Raw genomic sequence first — 8,722 nt, 5'->3', positions numbered from 1 at the left:
GTTGTAACCATGCGTCATGCGTGCCGTAAGCGGGCTCTGGTGGGGGAACCCGTAGGAAGGGGGGACGACCCGCCGAATTCACATCAGAAATCGCCAGAACACAAACGAAATCTTGAATTGCGTATAGAAACAAAACGAACCACTTCTATTCTCGGAGCCCCCTGCTCAAACAAAAAGCGGTATATGAAGAATGGCTTTTTGGTCCCTTTCGTCCAGTGGTTAGGACATCGTCTTTTCATGTCGAAGACACGGGTTCGATTCCCGTAAGGGATGGCTACTCTTTCCCGGCCGCTTTCAGTTAGTGTTCATTGCTGAGTGATCGCTCGCTATCTGGCTGGAAAAGGTGGTCCGGAAGCTTTCTCTCTCCCAGCAAGCAAGACGAGATCACCACTTCTCTCAGTAATGGACTTCCTTCCTTAGCCTTAGATGTCCTATCATAGATTATCGAACCTCCGAAAGACAGAATCCCCATGCATGCGTTCTTTCTCAGCCATACATCTCTTTTTTTTTCTTTTGGCCGTTTTTGTTAGGCATTGAACCCCACCTTAGGTGCTGAGTGGTGTCCTCCCCTCCCTAATACCTAAAAAAAAAAGTTCCGTCTATGGAGCCTAAAGCTTAAACCATGGCAGTAAGCAGTAAGTTGGCCTAGTCTCTTGCCCAGCCTTCGCCTTCTTCAGTGGCCAAGTTGAAGCGTTCAACGGTTCTTCGGCCTACCACCTTTCTTTTTCAAGGTTGAGCTTGTTCAATTGAAGCTAATGCTATGCTGCCCTTCCCTTGTTCAAGAGAAGGCGAGGACTTTCTTTTAGCTACCGGCCCAAACAAAAGAGATTAGCCTCTTGATCGATCGATTGATTGGATTGCAGTACGAAGGGCTTTAATTTAAGAAGGAGGCATTGGAGAGAAGTAGGCATGGTGGCCAACCAAGGCAGTGAAATCGAGACAATCAATCGGGAGAGGTTTTAGTTAGGAGTCCGGGTTCCTTCCTATAAGTAGAAGGAAGGGAGCAAAGGAAGTTCTCTTTTCCCTTAGTCTTGGGTTCAGTGAATAGGGAAATTGGGTTAGTCTTATTCCCTAGCTGAGTGAATAGGCCGATATTTCGTATAGTGATAACGCTTTCTCTTTCTTATAGGGGTCCATTTTATCTGACTTGACTCAGCGGTTAGAGTATCGCTTTCATACGGCGAGAGTCATTGGTTCCAATCCAATAGTAGGTAAGGCCGAAAGCCCTGCGCCAGCATGACAGCAAGCACGGACTGGCGGAGTCAACTGAATGACCAAAGCATCGGTTGCTTCCACTTGTGGCCTTCTTCGACCGCCTTGACACCCTCATCTCAGGGAAACCCCTCTCCTCTCTTCTTCTCTTCATGTATGCGGGCTGCCTGCCCCGTCCCGAATAGACGAACAGGAACAAGCTACTCTTGTTATCGCCTGCTTCCGCTACACTGGACGAGTTAGACTCCCGGGGAATAGAGGTGAGGATCAGGTTTGATAGCTCCCAAGGTTCCAGTCAAAAAGCTTTTTTACGATTATGTTAGACTCAGTCCTTCGCCTAGCTAGCTACAGCTCCATCGGGAAAGTCAGCAACCGGCTCTACCATTGTCTTCGACTCTGGGCTTATAGCTGGCTTCGATGCTGTTCTAGCTGGCCCGGCACGAAAGTGTAGCTACTTAGCTTCTATTTCCTATTACTATTAATAGTAGCCTAAGTCTTTGACTTAGGGAGAATTATTTGTTAATCTTTCTTAGGTTGATTATCTTGGTCTCACGAGTAAAAAGTCCCAGCGAAGCGGCCTGTAGCTAAGTCAGCTCAAAGTCATTACAAGGCAGGATGGACGTTTGTTTTTCTGATGTTCGCTTAACGCGAAAGAAGCTCTTTACCGGTCAACTTCTCATAGAAATTCCTGGTGAAGAAGCGAAAGCTGCTCCTTTTCTTCTTACCCGCTACGATGCACTGGTGAACCCATTACTATCAAATCTGTTGACAAATCACGATGGACCAGAAGAATCGGGTTTAGGACGCGAACTGACACCAGATTCCCCGGCTACAGATTGTGAAAAGGATTAGCCTTAAGCTATCGCTCCTCTTTATCTGCATAAAGGAATTTCTTGAAAGCTCACTCCCAACTTGAATTGGATCTTTGACTGGTGTGCCTGAAAATGTGATGGATAAATGGGCTTTTGAAACTCGATTTGTCGCAACAAAACAAGAGGTATTGTCTCCGCTTTTTCAAGTAGGGATCATCTCTCAAGTGTTATGATCCTCCATTGCTGCTCGGTAGTGGCCTAAGGCTCAATGATTGATCTTCTGCCCACTCACATTCTTTTTATCGAATCCTTCTAGGCATATATGACTACTCCTGCTTGCTCTTGGCCTTGGCTGCTTAGAGACATCCCTTTAGTTCGTCTTAGAGAATGGAATTTTGAATTCCATTTTCGTCTTATTGTGGGTCGGTCATCTGTTCAATCTGGAATTCCATCTCTTGTTTGGTTTCTGGTACCGGTTTGAGTTCCTTTGTTCAAATCAATATCTATGTCAGGCTTCCCTTCCCGGTTGTCCTGTCCTGTTCAATCCGTAGTTCTTCTGTATGAGGCAAAGGCGAATCCCTTATACTGTATACGGTCGAGCTGGCTTTGCTGGTACATAAAGCATATCGGCATATTGCTTGTTCAGTGTGGTACACATATCTGTCAATGTCAATCAAATATCAATCAAGTAATAGAATTCATTCCCCCTCTCCTTTCGGGCTGAGGAAAACGTGAAGAATTTTTTATGAGCTTGTAAGGCTCGTCGTTGAAGTGGGGAGCTGGGCAGAAGGAAAAGAGGCTCCTAGCGTGAAGGTAGCTTGCTTTAGTTTTATCCCTTCGGGGGAAGTAGCAACAGCCTTTATCTAATCGACTATTTAACCATCTCACCTGAAAGTCACTCGCTACCTTAAGGCATGCCTTTACTCCAACAGCTAACTCGACGGGACTTTGCTTTGCCGGGGAAGAACTCCGAATGAATACCTTTCGCCTTTGATTGGATGCCCTGATCCAATGGCTTCATGCCCAAGGGGAGCACACTCTTTATGATTTCACTAGCCGTCGTAGAAGGCAAATCCGATCTATGCCCAAACCACCAGGACGAGAGAATCTGTATCTGATCCTTCCTGGGAGTGGGAGGAGACAGAGTCAAATCAATCGACAACAAAAGGAGTCACTCGTGGCACACTGACTCTATTCCAACTTCTCTGCATCAATGCACTCACTACCTTTTAGCCAAGGAAAGCAGTCTTTTCAAGAAGAAAGTCACAGTCACACCGCTACCACTATTCCAACAGCTATTGATTCTCATCCGAGGAGAACGGAACTACCTTTAGAGTAGAGCTAACTGCTGCAGCCTCCAACAGATGAAATCGCACCGTCGTCTTCCCAGCGTAGAGCAAAGCAAACAAGTCAGCCTGAGTTCCATAAGTCTCTTTAGTAGCAAAAAGGCTAATCGGTAATAAGCCTTCAGTCGACCATCGGGAGATACGCCTCCAGGCCAAACAGATAAGGGAAGCGAGAACATGATCTTCTGCCTTTGCCTTTTATATGATTACCTCTTCAGCGAGCGAGTACTCATATTATGCCTTCCTTTCAGTCCTCTGATCTTACCTTAGACCCTCCATGCTATGCGGGGAAGCGAGGTAAGGGCTAGCTTCTAATCTCCGATGATGCCAAGCGAGTTACATACTTTCAGCGAGCATAAATAACCTGTACATAAGAGCAAACGAGCTACATAGTTATCGCGAGTATAAAAGGGATTAGCAGGTAAAATCTTTTTCCGCTTATTCCCGGGAGTAACGCAGGTTAGGGATTAGCCGTGACTCTTTATTACCTAACGTCTTGCGCCATATGTACTGATCTTTGGTTGGCTCGTAAAGGCCATCAAGGGTCGACAGAGTTGAACCCTTGAGTAGATCGCAGGAGACTTGCTGTGAGACGAACGAGACCTTACTTGAGATATCGCGCCTATCGCTCGGCTTAAGTTGGGAAGCGAATGGCTTCTTTTTGATCGCCTTAAAAAAATTGGTACAGCGGATAGATTGTATAAGCTTGACTTAGGAGATTCATTACCAATGATACCAATAAGTCTGATTTTGGATAAGGTTAAGCTTTTTGTTGGAGATGGAAATTTATATAGGCTGATATCAGATTTTCTTAACATTCCTATCTATGATGATTTTGGTAATCGTAGGTTTGATGTTAGTCTGCCTCCTATTGGTGAGCTCACAAGGGTCATATTCAACATAGTTTTCATTGATGTCTTCGATCGTGAGTTTACTAAAAGGTTCCCTGGAATTTAAATTTATAGATTCGTGAATGAAGTCTTTATTTCGACTAGAGAGAATGATCAAGTTACATTCGATGTGGATGCTTTATATACGCTATTGAATGATCTCCAACTGGTTGGAACGATCCATTCTATTGGTCCTGGCGATGATTGCCATATCATTTATAACCGGCGTGTGGTTATTGTGGACAATACTGGTAAGGTAGTAGTTCTATAAGAGTACGGTAATTGTAAAACCTTTCTACTTACCAGCTATTCCAGAATGGAATGAGCCCGTACCGTAATGAGTGAAGGCTGTTCTAAGAAAAAATCCAGAGGCCAAGAGTTCCGACTATCGAATCAAACGCGAGCTCTACTGTATCTACGCTATTGCCCGATCATAACTCTACTGTATGAGAATTGTTATCCGTCTCCCCTGCCCTGTTAGAACAGTCTGGTCTTTAACAACACAACCTGAAAGGAAGCCATTCCCTCCTTTGTTTGAGAGGGAGATTGGTAAGAACCAGAACGCGAATAAGTAGGCTCTTGAGACAACTCGGGAAATCAAGGAATTTCGTTGACCAAGAATGGGAATTCGACGAAGATCAACAGCAAAGAAAGCGGAATGCAGCTTCGGGCTTAGCTTCGACCACTATAGCTACTATTGCTAGTGGTCTATTCTTTGATTGATGTGCTGCTTTCAATACGTCTTGAAGGACTAGCAGTTGCAATGGTTCATGTAGCCAGACCCATTGACTATTCTACACGCTTAGCGAATGCCAGCATTGATTCATAATCAAACCTTTTGTCATCACTCTTTATTGGAGAATGGCCTATAGGGCAAAAGAGAAAGCCATTGGTCACTTCAGTCCTCTAACTGCAGACAGAGCATTACAAGCTAAAAGACTGATATAAAGTTAGCTTGACCTATGTCGCCTGAAGACTTAGGGGCTTGAGGAGATAATAGTTTAGTTTAGATTGTGTTACCAGGTCATACTTGGAAAGAGTATACCCAACGGTTTCTAACAAAGAATTTGCCTTCCGTCCGGCCTCCTTCTCCTGGCTCTACCACCTGGAATATGAACTAACACCCATCCGGTACCATCGAGCTAGGAGACCAACCAAACCAAGCATGGTGGTGAAGTACTCTCTTTTTCACTCCACTTCCCTTGGGGACAAGAATAAGCTCAAGAAAAGCATCCTTTCGAGGAACGTAGTCGCTTTAGCGGCTTGCTAGAACTTTTTTGAACTGAACTGCTTTAAAATGGCTTAGGCCCCAGCTTTCCCAAAATCAATGCTGGCTTGAAATAGTCCTCCTTTAAATGCTTGAAATACTCCTTTCTCCTTGCCAGTTGATAGAATTCTTCCTCCTTGCTTGCTAGCAACTCCAGAGGCTTAGATTTATTCTGCAACTGAAGGAGTTTAAGACTAGAAATAGATCTATAAAAGAAAGATAGGGGGACTTTTTATCTATCCTGGATGCCTTAAGCGTAAGATTTCTAAAGTTGCTTTCTCACTTGCCTAGCAGATGACTGTATCAGAGGTTACTTTATGATATTTATATGCAACCTAAGCAGCCACTTAGGATTCAGGAGCGGCAGCACTTCTCTATTTTACGATCTGATTTCGTCTATTGAAAATCGTCTTAAATCGTAGTTCCCCCTCACAGCTCGGGCATCCGCTAGTGTCCTCGGCACGCACCTTAATAGCTTAAAAAAAAGGAATTGAGAGAAGAAGATGAATGTGCAATGGAATTGCTATTGGATGGTTGTACTTTTACTGCTTCTTTTAGCTGCTCCGATATCGGCATCGGTAGCATTCACAGCTGAGTCGATTCTATCACTCTCACTTGCAGCCTAGTCTCTTCCTCAAAGAGGATTAATCTAGGAATGAAGGACGAGCGGATTCAATAGCTGAGAAAGGATGGCAAGACAGTCAATCAGAATCAGAAATAGCTGTCTTCCGATGATTCACTATTCCGAAAGAGAGGGCTGCGCTAAACCTTACGTAAAAACCAACCTTACCTTACGACTGCTACGGGTAGCTCTCAAGGGTGAAACTCAATCCCCTCACTACTTGCCCATATTGAGAAAGGAACCAGAGCTAATGATTGTAGATCCTCTACCGTAGTAGAATTCACACCAACTTACTCTAGACAAAGATAAGATAACGATTTGGCTATTATATATATTCAATTTAGATTGATTGACTCTATCAATTCCGGAACCCTCCAAAAAGAAAGAGATTCTACTTGAGCTATTCTCGTTCTAACGAATTCAAGCATTTCGACAATAGGAAGAAAAAAAGAGTTTGAAATTGTAAGAGGATGGAACCGAAAGACGGACAACGAATTGTTCCGAACCATACAAATGCAGACGAGTCGAACCTACAACAGAAAGACTCCAAAGCAATGAGACAAAGACTGAAGAAAAGGAAGAAAAGCCTTTCTCGAAACCGCTTCTTCATGACTGAAAAGGCTACTCAGAGCGGCTTTGGGCGTACGAGTGAAGCTCCAAGCAGGAATCGGCAGACTGCCTCTATCTAGATAGATTCTATGGATGCTGAGATGATTAGTCGAGTGAAAAGACGATGATTTGATAGTCGTTTCACTACGTTCAACTCGAACTTAGATACGTAGTGACTTGACTATACGTATCTTTTCCTTCAACTCATTCCTCTCCTTCTGTCTCTTTATTGGACCAAAGAGTGGCTCCCCTGCTCCCTTCTCTTATGGCGCAACTAGACCAGAACGAGCTAGCTGATAGAGCTCTTATGCCTACTTCTACAAGTACGGTATCAAATGGCATGGGACCTAAGTCACTCCGTTCTGGCCTAATTGTATTAGCTCTAGCCGTAGCGCTTTCTGTTATGATTCCAAGTCTTGCTCCCACTCGTGTTAGTTTCAATGCTTTTTGCTTTATACGTAAGTTTGGCTTGGCCCATTGGCTACGTCCCCCTTCGTATGGCTAATGAACTCCTCGCTTTAGTCCGTTCTTTTCCTTCTGGTCGAGAGTCGCCGTTCCCGCCGATCGGGAAAGGCATATCATAAAGGGACGTTCAACGTAATTCTATAAGAGCGTTACCAAAATCCGAGTCTTGGCAGTTCAAGTTAAAGTTTATTAGACTAGTACCACTAAGATGGCGGGGAAACTTACTTCCGAGAGAGATGGTAGTGAGGCAATGAATATTGTTAGTTCCAAGTCTTCGATGTCCCTCGGAGCATGAATTCTATTAAGCAAGAGTCAGAATGGGTACTAACCTAGTAGTAGAATTCTATTGATGATGAGCGGGCAAAAGCCCCCAGATCCCCCGGTTTGTGAGCCAGGTTCCCCCCTTCTTTTTTCTTGGCACGAGATGCCGTTACACCATACACGGTAGGAAAAAGCTTCTCGGTCATAGGGGAGTTCAGAAAGAATCTCGATGATGAAACATTTTTGTATTTCTACCACTGCCGAAAGCTCCTTCTTGTACGCTAGCACTTTGGTTCGGCTACCTTTTTCGTCGTGTTTGCCGATGGAACATCAAATAAAAAATTGATTGATCTCTTCGATTCATAGCTTGGCAAAAAACCTGAAATCCTACCTTCGATAAAGTGTTCACAAAGCAGAGTGAAAGGCACCCCATCGAGAGAGAGGGACCCGGCCCGGCCTCTTTTGTTGCTCTGGGTTAGCTCTTTTCTTTTGTAGCTCTAGTCAGTGTATAACTCCTATTAAGGAAGCGCGCAGCACTCCGCGATCTCAGGGCTTGGAAGACCCTTCGCCAAAGGGCGTCGTTGCTACTTTTTGCGTGACTACTGATAGTGATGACCCCGCTACCGAATACTGCTGAGACAAATGGGTCGAAGCAAGGGCGGTGAGGCATGGCCAGAGAGGTGGCGAAGTTCTTGTTGGTGATTCTCCCTTTGATTGAGGAACGCATTTGGAATGAAGTGATTGATCATTTCATTACTAGGCTATGAGAGCCTCATAGAGGAATCTAAAGTTGTCGTTTCTGTAACCCTCTACCTCGCCCCGGAAAGTCCCAAAACGGTCGAGTTGGCACTCTCGCATACGTATCTTGGAGAAGGGAGCAATCCTAGTTATTGGTGGGGGGTAAGGCAACGGGTGGGTCACTACTTCTGTTACTTGTTCGTTTTCCGTGAAATTCTATGGGAATTTACTGAGAAGGCACTAATGGCCAAGCAATTGAAAGGAAGCCCTCGGCGTTTGAGAGGACCATGTAGTATTCAAAAGCAGTTTAATGAAAGAGTAGCTCTTAGGGTAAAGCTAGTAATAGTATTCTTATAACCCGAAGGCCAAGAGAATGGGGAAGACCTTTCCTTTTCATGTGTAGCCTAGTCTCTGTGCGTGGATATCTTCTACTATGAAAAGAGCGCATTCGAGGCATGAATCCTCTTCCACTTCAAGGCCCGGTAAGGTATTGAGAAGGG

The 8,722-nt window shown here is 44.6% G+C and overlaps 1 non-coding gene across 1 annotated transcript; it reads left to right on the top strand.

The window, feature by feature from the left end:
* Positions 1-201: 201 nt before the first annotated feature.
* TRNAE-UUC (transfer RNA glutamic acid (anticodon UUC)) lies at positions 202-273 on the top strand. Its single transcript has one exon. It is a non-coding gene; the product is annotated as a tRNA-Glu (tRNA).
* The last annotated feature ends 8,449 nt before the right edge of the window (positions 274-8,722 follow it).

This window comes from Arachis hypogaea, unplaced genomic scaffold (assembly GCF_003086295.3).
Source record: "Arachis hypogaea cultivar Tifrunner unplaced genomic scaffold, arahy.Tifrunner.gnm2.J5K5 arahy.Tifrunner.gnm2.scaffold_318, whole genome shotgun sequence".
Lineage (NCBI taxonomy): Eukaryota > Viridiplantae > Streptophyta > Magnoliopsida > Fabales > Fabaceae > Arachis > Arachis hypogaea.
This window is presented reverse-complemented; position numbering and strand designations above follow the sequence as displayed.